We start from the raw sequence: 14,571 nt of genomic DNA on the forward strand, positions 1-14,571 counted from the left end.
CTTTTGTCCTAAACCTGAAATTTCCTCGCAACTTTTGACATGTCTCATCTGAACAGCAGAGGTTGTGTATCTCTCAGACCTTCCATTGATTTACTCAGGAAAACCCCGTTTGGGAAACCAATGGTAGTCCATATGCAAATAGGCTAATTGCTAGATAGAAAGGACTTGATTTAGTGTAAAATATTATGCGGTTTCCTATGGAGTTGTTGAAGAAATATTTTTAAAATCCCCTTGGTTTATAAATTCATGTATACTTTATGGAAAATTTAATCTGGAAGTTGCGATACATTTACAGTTAGCTCATTACCATGGCATTCTTTTACAGTGCTTTGAAGTCTAAGAAGCCTCTTGAGACATTTATTTTTTAAAAAAACAAATATCAATTTTTAGGACCCTTTAAACTTTACTGTTTGTTAGGAATAGGAAATGGTGATTTTATAAATACAGATAAATAGAAAAATCTGATGTGAGAGTTCATTTTGCAACATAAAAGTTAAAATGCCATGTAACTTTCATATTAAACAAACAGATTCACACTGGAAGATCAGGCCTTGTTAAATTATACACTGGTGTTATTTTTTTTAATGTAGACTAGAAAGCTCTAGCACATCATTAAGGTAGGAGAGTTTCACACTGCCTGTTTCCTTACTTCACCTCTATCCAGCAAGTTATTGTATTCCCAGTAATACCAGACCTTCAGGAAGAAAAAATCAAATTATAAACTGACAGTATTGGAAGAGAATTTCTCAAAGGTCATTTTATTGGTTAGAGCATTTTTGTTTGCAATGACAGGCCATCCACCTAGAGTGGACTTAAAGGAAGAAATTGGTTTATATGACTGAAAAAGTAAGGCATTTCAGAGAGTTTTTTTACATGACAGAATTTATAGACTGCAAACAATGTCATTATAAGAACATGGTATCCTTCCTCCTCTGAGCTCTGGCTTCCTCTCTTGGCTTCACTGATAGCAAGAATAACTCCAGGTTTCAATAGTTTTCAGTTGCTCCAGGTCATGTACTCTCAGGTCCCCCTAAAGTCCATTCCGAGAGTCCATAAAGAGACCTAAGGGTGCTGTCTTCTAGCCTATTCTTCCCAGATTCCCCCCCAGGTCTCCAATTGGGTCAGGAGTTCATTTCTGAGTCAATTTCAATGCTTGAAGGGTGTGATTCTCTGATGAGTCTGGCTCCAGTTATGAGCTAACCCTGAAACAGGAACTTGAGTAAATTTTGCATGAATTTCAGGGATAGAGATGGGGATGGGATATTCCAGTGGAAAATTGAGGTATTGTACCCTGTGGAAAAGACAATGAATTTGAAGCATGGAACCAACAATCCAACAAAGTTTAGCAAAATCTTTCCTCCTATAACTTCCTCTGTCCATTCATCTGATATTTGAATCTCTTCAATGGAGAGCAATAAGTAGCATCCTTGGTATAAATTCTACTTCTGTCACAAATAAGCAGGTGATATGGTCAAGATATGGTCAAGTTCCTTCACCTTAGTAGTTTCACTTATAAAAGGAGAGCATTAAACTCATCTCTCTCTGTCTCTCTCTCTCTCTCTGTCTCTCTCTCTCCCTCTCTCTCTCTCTCTTTCTCTCTCACTTTTCCAGCTCTCTAATTGTAATGATCCCAAACTTGCCAAATAAGAATGGGAAGATTCTCCTGGCCTAAGATTTCATGGAAAAGTAAATGGAAAGAGGCCCAGGTGCAGGGTAGAAAAGGGAGCCAGCAGACCCTGGGCCACAAAGAAAAGGAAGCAAAGAGAATGCTCAGGGGAGCAAGGTCAGTTTCAGGACAGGACATCTCTGCGAGCTGGGGAGCACCCTCTAGTCCCTGCTGAGTGCTCTGACTGAGTTCACTGGAGCAGTGGTGATAGTTACCATGGTGAGGGATAAATAGACTCTTGTTTGGTGCAATAACTTAGTTTCTGCCAGAAACTTTCACACTCAAAATAAATATTATATATGGCTCCCATTAGCAGTGCCTAATCTGGAAATAAATTTTTTTTCCTGAGGTGTTTTCAATGCTATAATTCTAGAGGTCCATAATCTTACATCTAAAATTCTTGAAGTCACATGTGTTTGGGAATTTAATTAGTCTTGAATTTTTTTTTGAAAAAAAGCAAATAGAGCACATGTATTATATATTGTATTGCTGCAAGTGGGGGTACAGTGCAACACCCTGTAATCATCTCTGTCAATATTTCTGCAGTAAATTTATAAATGTTCATGCTGAGAGGAAAAAATAAAGACAACAAATAGTCTTCTATTCACTCAGGTCAGATTCAGAACAAACAAACAACTAGCCTTCAGTTTCTGGAACTGTTTGGATTTGGGAGTTATGAGTAAAGAATTAGGGCCCTGAAGGGACCAGACTGGACTGAATAAGATAAGGAAAAGAGGTGAGGCCAGGAGGTAGCTCAATAGACTAAAGCACATGTTTTGCTTGCAGGAGGTCTGGGTCTCGTCCCCGGCACTGTGTGGTTCCTGAACCCAGGACCCGGAGTGGACCCTCAGGACCAGTGGGTGTCCTCTCCTCCTGTTTGCTAATTTCTAAAAGAGTTTACGAATCCCCCAATATTCACACACACAGCTTATTTTAATGAAAGTTACTGCCAACCATTCAAATTCTGGAGACAATGCTGAAAGGTAACTTCTATCATTTATACGTAGTTTATATCTTCCCTATGCATTTTGTTTCTCCATCATTTATTTTGCTACTTGAATTTCATCCTCTTTTGCCTGAATTATTCAGTTTCTTCCCCACTAAATGCTCTGTTTCAGCAACCGTTCCTTAGAATCCATTCCTTGTATCACTATCAGAGAAATCTTTATCAAATAAATCTTTAGTCAAGCCACAATACTAGTTTGTCTTATGGCTTTTCTTGTCCCCAAGATCAAGTCTGAATCTTGACACAGATAGTACACACCAAGTTACTAACCCTCTCATTTTTATATCCTTGTTGACCTCTATGCTTTATGCTCCCATCACAAAACTACTGAAACTTTTTGAACATTCTTAGGTATCATTTAGTCTTATCCCTCTGCACATATAAGCTTCACTTTCTAAAATGGCTCATGTGATCAATTAACTTACTTGTCTGATTTAGATATAGTTAGACACCTGCTCCTCTGGGATGTTTTTCTGATCACTCTCAGCTGGAATCTCACACCTATCACTTGTATCACTTGTCATCCTATTGCTCATCAATTTACTTGAGCAGGCGCCAGCAACATCTCCATTTATCCCTGTCACATGCTAGTGTAGCCCGGTGATATCTGCTCGCTCCAGGAACACGAAGAGCCTCAAACTGTTCATTCAGGGTCTTGATGAAGAAGTCTGACCATCTCATAGGTGGGTGGCCAGGCGTTCTTTTGACATCCCATGAAATCCAATCATTAACAGTCTAACCCAGTGGTTGTCTCCAAATTGCATTATGTGTCCAGCCCATCTGATTTTTGATGCCTTGGCAAACGAGACAGCATCCCTGATTCTCAATCATTGACAGAGGTCGGAACTCCAGATTCCTTCTCTCACTTGAGTGAAACGTGATACTCCAAGGATAGCTCTTTCGATTCCTCTTTGGGTGACCCTAATAGCTTTCTTGTCCTGTTTTCGTAGGACCCAGGTCTCTGAGGCATATGTTAGTGCAGAAAGAAGAGTGGATTAGAAAAGATGTGCTCAGAGCTGGAGGTTCTTCATCCTCTTAACAACTTCGATGCTCTTGAATGCATTCCACACTCTTCCTCCTGCATAGTTTTGGCACCAATTCATTCGTCATGTTGAGTTCTTGACCCAGGTACACATAATTGCTGCATTTGGGGATGTTCGTTCTGTTGAGAGCAAATAGAACATCAGGAACTAGTCTGTTTCTCATGAACATTGTCTTCATAAGATTCAGCTGCAGTCCGAACTTTCCACACTCACGGTTCAAGTGGCCAGTATTCGTGCCGATTGGCTAATGTTTGGTGTTATTAGAACGATGGTATCAGCAAAGCAGAGGTGGTGTAGTTGCCAATTGCCTATCTTCACTCTCTTCCTTCCCATTCCAGTCGTTGCATGATGTTCTCAAGGGTGGCACTGAAGAGTTTCAGTGAATGGTATCGACCTCTGAACACCTCTCTTTACGTTGATGAACACTTCCTTGTAGAATGGAAAGATTCTGGTGATGAATCCATAATACATCTCATGAAAGATCCTGATGTACCCTGTTTGGCTAGGGCTTCAATGACCACTTCAATCTCAACAGAATCAAAGGCCTTCTTTACATCAATGAACATTAGACAGAACAGCATCTTGAACTTTCGCGAAACCTCAATGAGCTTGGTCACTGTGTGGATATGGTCGATCATGCTGAATCCTTTTTGGAACCTGGCTTGCTCGCATGGCTGTTATTCATCTAGTGTTCTGCCAGTCCTATTCAGAGTGACCGAGTGAACAACTTGTAGACTACGAACAATAGGCAGATTGGGTGATAGTTGCCGATGTCATGGATGTCTCCCTTCTTGTACAACAGAATGGTCCTGCTTGTTTTCCATTGGGAGGGAACCTTGCATTCAGATTGGTAGTGTGTGAAGAGCCGAACTAGTGAATTGACGAATACTGGTGGCAGATTCTTCAGGTGTTTGGGTCTGACCTTGTCTGGACCAGGTGCTATACATTTCTTTTTTTTTTCAAATTTTATTGAATCACTGAGATAGTTACAAGCTTTCATGTTTGGGTTAAAATCACACAATGATCAAACACCCATCCCTCCACCTGTGCATATTCCCCACCACCAATATCCCCAGTATATGTTTTTTTACCAACTAAATGGGGTGTCAGACTTTGGAAGGGAGAACACTGGAAACGACATATCCTCCTGTGGAATTTGGTATGTGGGCAGATGAACGTGGCTATCGAAGAGATCCGAGTAGAAGTCATGGATAACCTTGTCCACTGACCTTCTGGAAGATCAATGATAGACCAGTGATAGATCCATCAGGATGTCACAGGGCAGTCATCTTGGTCTTATAGTTGGCAAAGGACAGGTGGGTGTTGCAAATACTTTTCCCGGCTTCTACCTCATCGGCCAACACTGCTGCTCTTCTCTCTTTGAGGTCTTTATCACTTCTTTGTGCAGCTTCGTAAGCTTGGACGTTAGCTTGTAATTGCCTGAGGCTTATATCAAACCACGTTGGCGAATGAGCTTGAGAGTTTCCAAAGACAACTGTCTTTTTTTCTGGCTTTCTCTCTCTCAGCGTTTTCACACAATCACGGAGGTGCTGAACCAGTTGATCATATTCCTTGTTGATGTTGTCAATGATGGCATCTTTCCATATTGACGAAAAGTGCCAAAGAGCTCCCAGTTGGTGGTCATTCTGGGAGTTCTCTTTTTAAGCTTTGCAGCCCTTTTTCCCCACTCTGTGAGTAAAATTTTGCATGAAGGAGGTGGTGGCCTGATGCCGTTTGGAATTTTGGGACAATAGTGACATCAGTCAGGCAAAACCTTTGATTGAATAAGATATGGTCAATTTCGCTGTGGAACTGTCCACTGGGAGACTTCCATGTCCAATGTTTAGATTTAGCTTTCAGGAACTGTGAGTTACCATGGATGGCCTTGGTCAACATGATGAACTCTGACAGTCTCACCCTGTTAGTTCCATTCTAGGCCATAGCTCCGGATGTGGAGTCCTTCAGGTGACCTTGTCGGTCCTATCTTGGCATTAAAATCACCACCAACAATGACCTTGTAGAAAGTGTGGTCTTCTTTATAGAACTTCTCTAGCTCCATGTAGAACTTCTCAATTTCTTCTTTGTTGTAGTTGAATGTTGGTGCATAGATGATGAAGATAGAAACTCCCGGCAATGAGCCACATCTATTCAAACGTAAGCATCCAATTTGGGTTGTTATGCATTCAAATGAATCAATGCTCATGGCCACGTTCATGTTGATGAGGACACCAACACCACTGATGCCTCTACTGTCACATGTTCCCAGGAACAGTTCTTCTCAGTGTTGAAAACGGCGTGATGTGTTCAAAGCCTTCTCATCTTGGTCAACCCAATGATGTCATACTTGATCTTCTGTGCTTGCACCATCAGGTTCTCGATAGATACTTCCGATGCTAGCATACGTGCGTTAAATGTGCACACCCACAGCATCCAATTTATAATTGTAAAGTGCAATATGCATTGTAATATCTATTTTCTTTTATAATGATTATTAGATCTTTTTAAGAAAAGGCCAACAAATTTATATCCTAATTAAACAGAGAAATTCCTTACCTATAAGGCATAATATTCCTCAATAAGTTTTTTTTTAATATACACACACATACACACCCACCCATTCATTTTCAACATTTTTTAGCTTTTAGAAACCATTCAGTGTGATCATTTACTGAAGTAAAATGTTGAATATTGGTCTGGTAACTCTTACAGATACTTTTTTGGGAGATTTTATGATTCAAATGATGACTGTCATTCAGTGTAGGCAAGGTTAGTCAGCAATAACAATCTTGAGTCTCAGAGATCACACAGCCTCAACTCATTATGTTTGCCATAAGTAATCTAATGTGTGCCCAAATAATGGACCATCTGGAATCTGCAAAACCAGCAAAAGTTTACATGCAAATACTTTAGTTTGTGTTTTTCAACATTTGGAACTGTACCTCTGATGAATAAAATATAGTTTAAAAGCTCCACAGGTTAATTTAACTGAATAGGCAACTTCCAGATCAATATGTTTATTTTAGGTATCTCCTATATTAGTATCTGAAAATTGTGATTCTTTTAATATCCAAGTCTTGAATAATCTCCCCTGACCTTCACATACCTCTTCACCAAGGGAAACCCCCACATTTCTCTCTTATTCATACTCCTGGCACTATGATCATGCTATTTTTATATCTAGATTTGGGCACTCCTTGCTGGTTATCACAGTTATAGTATTGTGGCCCATGGTTAAAAATACACACTATACCTGACTTTGCATTAGCAATTCCTTATTACTGATAGTTCCAATACAGAGTGACAATGCCATGCACTGTTCTTTAGGTTTCGTGGAAAAAAAAGTCTATCAACCAAAATACAAGTTCAGTTATTTACACTGAAAGCTGCATAGATTTAACTCATTTCTTTGTGATAAATAACCCTAGCCACTGTTACCTAAATGATACAATGGTATATATATATATATGTATATACGTGCATACATATATAGGCATATATATGTATAGATATGTGTACATGTGTATATATATGTACATTGTGATTTCCAGTGACTAGTCAGTCAAAAGAATATTATTTTCTTGAATGTTTTATTTTTTAGCTGCCATAGACAATAATTATATTCCATTATGTTTTGTGGTATTACAAAAGGCTCAACTGAGCAACCCTCTGTGGATGCACTTGCTGATAAGAAGTGCTTGATTCCTTATAAAGGTTACTTATTTATAATGTCTCCTTATTTAAATGGCTTGAAATTTGGCTACAAAGAAAACACTAATGCTGTCCTGAAGAATGCATACCTGACTAGTATCTGAGAAATCTGTCTACTGAGATCTGTTTAAAGCGAATGGGGTGATTATTAGCATCAGTTTATTTTCTGTTAGGATACAAGCATCTATCTTCTTGGAAAACTGTCATTAAGTAAATTATTTTATGAAAGTGTTTTGCTTAAATTGTTTATTTTCTATATGCAAATTACACATGAAAATTTAGCCTGAAATGCAAAGCACAAAAGAAGGACATTTGAATTGTAGCATTTTCTGCAAATATTGACTCTATGGAGTCAAATTAGAATCTTTTCAAAGAGATAACTATTACACACATTTAGAGTCAACTAGATGCACTACTAATGTTTTCTTTTGCCATGAGATCTCTTAATATTGGTAGATCTAAAAAGAAAGAAGACATATAAAAGCGATTCTTTTAAATATAAAAGGAAAAATTTGAGGAATATGACATCTTTGAAGGTGAGAAAAGAACTCAATTTCAATATTTCTCCCTTACTGTTGAAAATAGATTGGATTTATATGGATTATTAATAAACCAAAGCAAAATGTCTGGTAGCATTTAGATGGGAGTTTCTGGTTAAAAGTCAGCTGACTTGGTCAAAAGAATAGTGGCAAGACAGCAGCAGCAGTCACGGCTTCTGCATCAAGCCCTACTGCTCAGTGACATTGTTTATCTTCCAGCGAAGAAATAAAAACATTGACCTAGAAATCAAGAACCTGGCTCATAACTAAGTCAAATATAAAACAAGTTCAGCCTGGTTTTAGAATCTTTGATCTTTTGAAGGAACCATCTGATCAAACTGGTTCTAAAACTGTGATTTTAAGCAAGAAAGTAAAAACATCATTAAAATGCCACTACCCACCTTTTAATTGTTGCATGAAGTTCCTGATAATTGAATCACTCAATCACCACTAAAACTTTAAGTCTGAAAGAACAGTACTCAATCTCATTAAAAACAACAACAACAAAAAATTCTGTGAAGTTCTGCAATTGAATCCAGTGAATACATCTTACAATTCTACCTAAAGGTGTTGAAGGATGACTTTTTGAATATAACACCTCAAGGACTTGACAGGCAATGATAATTTTAAGCTCCAAATCTCCTCCCCACCCTTCCCTCTCTAGTAGAAAGAGATATACTATTACAATTACTGCTAACTCTGTGCTTTTAAATATCTGATTTTGACTACTTGTGTTTTAAAAGGTATTCTGGCTCTTATTTCTTACTTAAAACAGCAGACTACATATGACCTTAAACTTGACATTTATACCATGCCAGAAGAAAGGGATTCAAGAGTACATCATTTACAAAGTCACTCTCCCATCCTTGAGAAGCTGCCTCTCAGGTCTCTTCAATGTGCTCACACTGCCCTCTCCTGGTTGCGCAGAAAATTGAAACATTAGGAAAACTGGGTTCAGCATTGCTAAAACACCATATTTGAATTTAGTAAAAATTAATCTGAATTTGCAGTGCAGACGTAAACCCAGACTAAACAGATTCCAGAAATGTGGTGAACTTGAGCCTTGTGTTAAAGTCTCTTGGTCAGTAGGATTGATTGTTCATGGCTGTTTATTGTGAAAACCCAGCCTTCATCTCAATTTGGAGAGGCTTATCTCAGGCCCCATAAACTGTCGGGCCAGATCCAAAGGGGCCTGACTCCAAATGGAAGCACAGCGTATTTCTTCTCGTTTACACACACGCCATAGGGCGCCATAGCCGGGTGCCCTTTTTGTAGTCCTCAAAAGCCTGATGAAAAGACTGTTATCAGGCTGACACATGAAAACAAAGGTAACTGGGGACCTGTAAAATGTTCTGTTTTGTTGTAAAACACTGAGTCTCTCTTATTAACCAAATTTATGGGTACAGTAAAACTTCAAAAGCATGTATTGATTCAATTCCTTGGCTCAGAGTGATAACCTTTGAAAATATTTTGGATGCCTGTGTTTCCTGACCTTTGGGCCATGTTGCTTAGCATCTGAGCTGCTTATTTTTTATTTTTATTTTTGCTTTTTAGGTCACACCTGGTGATGCGCAGGGGTTACTCCTGGCCCTGCACTCAGGAATCACCCCTAGCGGTGCCCAGGGGACCCTATGGGATGCTGGGAATCGAACCCAGGTTGACCGCGTGCAAGGCGAATGCCCTACCCGCTGTGCTATCGCTTCAGCCCCTGAGCTGCTTATTGCATGAATTTACTCTGCAGCTACACACCTTCCATGTCAGTTAGCACTGGAAAACGGTGATCATAGAGGATGTCTTGGGGTACTAGAAGATTACATTTCTTGGGTCAGTGACTAACACATAGTTAGTGCTCAGTAAATGTTAATTGCTAATGTTTTTCTACATACAAAAGAAGGGAAATTTTATGAAAAGCTCCATTCACAGAAGTATTATAAAAACATTTCTTGACATAAACATGGTTAATATTCAGAGGATAGTATAGCTTACACCACTTTCTATAGATTTCTGTTTTTTGCTGCAACTGTTCTGAAGCAGATCATATTTTTCATGAAAAAATACCTCCAGGTTAAGCATCCAACAGAGCGCAAACTGTCAGAGGTGCTTTGAATTTATTGTAGGCTAATGGGAACCATTACATATTTGGATTGTTTTGCCCACGATGTGCAGAAAGGGAAAAGAAACATCATGAGTCAACAGAAATAAAAACAAATTCAAAATGGTTAGGTAATGATGACCATTCCACAAAACCTTACTCACAGTCAAGAGACATATCAGGTCTGGGATTTCCTTCTCTTTTAAAAATTTTTATTCATTTTTTTCTATTTGGTCGTTTTAATTTTTGACATTTTTTTCTTGATTCTCACTTTATTTTTTCAAATTTATTTTCACGTAGACAAGAGCCATAACTGTTGATACAATTCTAGCATTAAAATCCATAAGATAACAAAGCTCCAACACTAAAATCACTGTATCACTGTATCACTGTCATCCCGTTGTTCGTCGATTTACTCGAGCGGGCACCAGTAATGTCTCTATTCCTCCCAGCCCTGACATTTTAGCAGCCTCTCCTTACTTGTCTTTCCCAACGATTAGAGGCTCTTACAGGGTCAGGGGAATGAGACCTATTGTTACTGTTTTTGGCGTATCGAATACGCCACAGGTAGTTTGCCAGGCTCTGCCTGTGCAGGCGGGATACTCTCAGTAGCTTGCCAGGCTCTCCAAGAGGCATGTGTATATATATGTGTGTGTGTGTGTGTGTGTGTGTGTGTGTATGTATACTGTATGTATGTGTGTATACATACACACACATATATATATACACACACATACATATATATGAATACATATACACATATATATTATACATATACACATATATATTATTCTTTATGATTTGTTGCCTACTGCCTGAACTCCATCAAATATGGTGTGGTAATTATGGAAAATGGGTAGGAAGTGTCTTATAATGTGTCTGAGCAGCCACACAGTACGGAAAGTAGCCTGGAGCATGGCGGTGGTTGGGTAGTGGAGGTCTGCTGCCAGGGCTTGGTCCCTTAGGGTGGGGGGTTCTCACCTGCCCCCTTCGGGGTACCCCAAGTGAAAACAGCCTGGCTCGGAGTCCGGTGGCATGGCTATGGGGCCTCATTTTTATACTTCCGTGGGAGGAGCAGCTGTTGAGATGCAGAGGGTGGCTGATGGGATTATCTGGTGCCGGCAGGGTGTGACAGGGTGTGGCTTATGGGTGTGATCCCTGGGTCACCAGAAATTGGGGGACAGCATTAAAATAAAAACATTAAAATCAACAAGTATTAAAACTCATTTTTTCTATGTGAAATTGTTAGACCTCATCACGGTACTGTTAAGCCCTTGCCTATGAGTTTCCTAAGCAGTTTGTTGCTAGTTGAACATTCTGTGTTATTAATTTTGTTTGTTGAGCCTACTTGGCTTCTAAGTTACTTTCCCACTTATTTTGGGGTGGTCCTACTGGAATTTCAGTACTGAGGACTTTGCAGAGGCAGTCACGTGGTCCAGAGACTTCAGGGTCTATGGTCTAGGCCAGTGAAGCCACATAGCAGTGACTGTGGATGTGGGCATCTGTAAGCACTGAGGTATTGGGGAGGCTCCCCACCCCTGACTCTGAGGAACATCAGAGATCACAGTTTGGGCACAGGAGTACTAGAAATTATTGGCAGCTTGGCATCTCTGCAGAGAATATTAGTGAAGTGGTGAAGTTGAGTCCTTGGTGTGGCTACAGTGGTGGTGTGTAGGTGGGGCTGCTGGGGTTTGGCAGGGTGGGCACTCAGCTCGCTGGCCACCTGAGGGCTCCCCAGAGTTTTAGCCACAGGGATCAGTGTTTCCATGAAATTTAGGTGCCTGGCATGCTTCTCCTGGGAAATCAAGTTGTGAATCAGCAAAGCAGGGCTGCTGGGTGAGCCAACATGGCGGTGACTGTGGGAGGTGGGTATGGTGGGCGCGGGCTTCCTGAAGTTTGGGGAAGGGGCATTTGCTTCTCCTTCATCTACCTTTATCCCAGCAGTGCTAACTAAAGAAGACATGACACTCAATCAGGCCCCTCATCAGACTCGTCCATTTGTTGTGGATTCTATAGCAAAAAACTGAAAAGGGAGGAGATATTTCAGTAACTGGCAACTGGTTACTTCAGGAATCAAAAAGGAATGCGTGCAGGCGAAGTAGGGCTGCCATGCAAATGTACCAGGTCATCACAGACCCCCTGGAAGCGTCAGTTAAAAGAGAGAGTGAGTTGTGAGAAAGAGAAACAAAGGGTGACCTTAAAATAGGATCTGCCACCCTTCATTGCTCGAGGAAGAACCACCGCATGATCCTGAAATGAAGCCATATATGTCTCAGACTCAAGTGAGAGCAAAGTCATTTGAATAACCTCTTTCAGGACAACTGGAAAAAGTCAAGCTTCCACTTGAGGCAGAAAAACATTTCTACGGATAAATAAAGATAAATTAGAAAATAGCTGGATAAGAGTGACCTTGAACCTCTCAGACGAAACCCAAACTACTTCGCTTGACCCAAGTGCCTTTGGTTTATTTCTGGACTACACCTGGAAGTTCTCTGGGGGTTATTTTAGGCAGTGCCCAGGGAAGGCCTGTGTGGTGCTAGGAGGCTCTCATCGAGGAAATCATATACTCACCAACCTCCCGCTCTCCATTTTTTATTTACACACACTGGATTTTTTTGGGTGGGGAGGGGCATACTTGATTGTTCTCAGGGCTTACCCTCTGGGATCACTACTGGTAGATTCAGGGGATCATATGGGGTGTTGGGGATGGAACTCGGGTTGACTGAGCCCATCTCTGGTTGACTAAGCCCATGCTCTGCCCTGTGCCCCATTTATAACTGTTAGCTACAAAGTTGTTCATGACTGAGTTTTAGTCATCGAATGTTCTAACACCCATCCCGTCACTAGTGCACTTTTCATACCACCAATGGCCCCAGTTTCCCTCCTTGTCCCTTCTCCATCACCCCCCACCTCCACCCTCTGTCCATCTCCATCCATCTCCACAGACACTTTTCTTCTCTCTCTTATTTTTCTTTTATGCACTGTGGGTTGCAGTGCTGCTACTGAAAAGGTATCATGCATATCGCTGCTTCCTTTCAGCACTCAGTTTTTGTTCAGAGTGATCATTCCCAACTATATTGTCATAGTGGCTCACTGTGTCACTGTCATCCCGTTGCTCATCGATTTGCTCAAGCGGGCACCAGTAACATCTCCATTGTGAGACCTGTTACTGTTTTTGGCATATCGAATATGCCATGGAAGCTTACCAGGCTCTACCAGGATCGTGCCTTATTTTTTAAAAACTGAAGTTTTTATTGGGAAGAACCAGACCTGGAAGTGCTCAGGGGTCATTCCTGGCTATTCTCATCTATTGTTGGGCATGGAACCAACCATAGATGGTGCCGAACATGTTCTGCAGTACACTGGGCTGTTTCTCCAGCCCTCAGAGGCTGGACCCAATAAGTTCTCAATCTATATTCTTCAATAATTAAAAAATATTTAAAAAATATTCCCCCTCCTAGCCCTGGGAGTAATGCAGAACTTCCACTTGAGAAGTTTACTTGGTGTTTGAATTTCCCCTTAATGATGTCACCCTTTAGGTATTGCTGTAAGGAATGTCAAGACTTCAAAAGCCCTGGAGTCTATTGCCACGCTAGAATTCTTCTTCAATGAACTTCATCAATGTATAATATACCTTTGTCTATAGCTGTACTGAAGCAAGCTGATGTTTAAGTTTAGAGACAAATCAATGACACACTAAAGCCTGTCATATTCTGAAAATACTCGTGCCAGGCATTTAACAGCATAATGGAGATATTTCTGAAACAAGGGGCTTTTTTAGATTAAATACCTGGTCGTTAATACACCACAGAGGGCTCTCAGAATTATTTCCATTTGGACTCTCACAATGGCCCCTTATAGGTAGGGACTGAATCTAATAGAAATATATGTAGCTGTTTACTAGAACATGGGATCTTTAGTGGGGGATATAAGATGGAAAATTAACCCAAGTGCTGCTTACACCTTAACAATCAAGAGAAGAATAGATAAGCAGGAAGCTGTTAGAAGTGGTCCCATTTTCTTGCTCAGTTTATGGACCTGACCCAGTTTTCAAGCCTGGAACCTAAGTGGTTATAGAGGTGACCAGTTCACCATGATGAAAAATATTGCCAGAGCAAGGACTTACTCCAAAGATACCATTGGCCCTGCTCCAAAAGAACCCTGATCATTTTGACAAAGGAAAGGACAAGATACATTTTTTTTTTCTTTTGCTGGGGAAGTTGGGCCACATCTGGTGAAGCTCAGGGCTTACTCCTAGCTCTGTGCTCAGGTATCACTATTGATGCTGCTTGTGGAACCAAAAATGGAGCCGGAAATTGAATCCATGTGCAAGGCAAGTGTTCTACAGGCTGTTCTATTGCTCTGGGTCCCCAACAAGATATGTATTTTAGGGCTTTTTAACACATTGATAAAATACAGGAAAGGAGAACAGGCATGTTGGGTCAGGGAGATTTAAACATCATTCTCAGAGAGGGCCTCTCTGCAAAGCAATAGCCAAAATGAGTGAGGGGGAAAAG

The sequence above is a fragment of the Sorex araneus genome, chromosome 2 (genome assembly GCF_027595985.1).
Source record: "Sorex araneus isolate mSorAra2 chromosome 2, mSorAra2.pri, whole genome shotgun sequence".
In the NCBI taxonomy this organism is placed as follows: domain Eukaryota; kingdom Metazoa; phylum Chordata; class Mammalia; order Eulipotyphla; family Soricidae; genus Sorex; species Sorex araneus.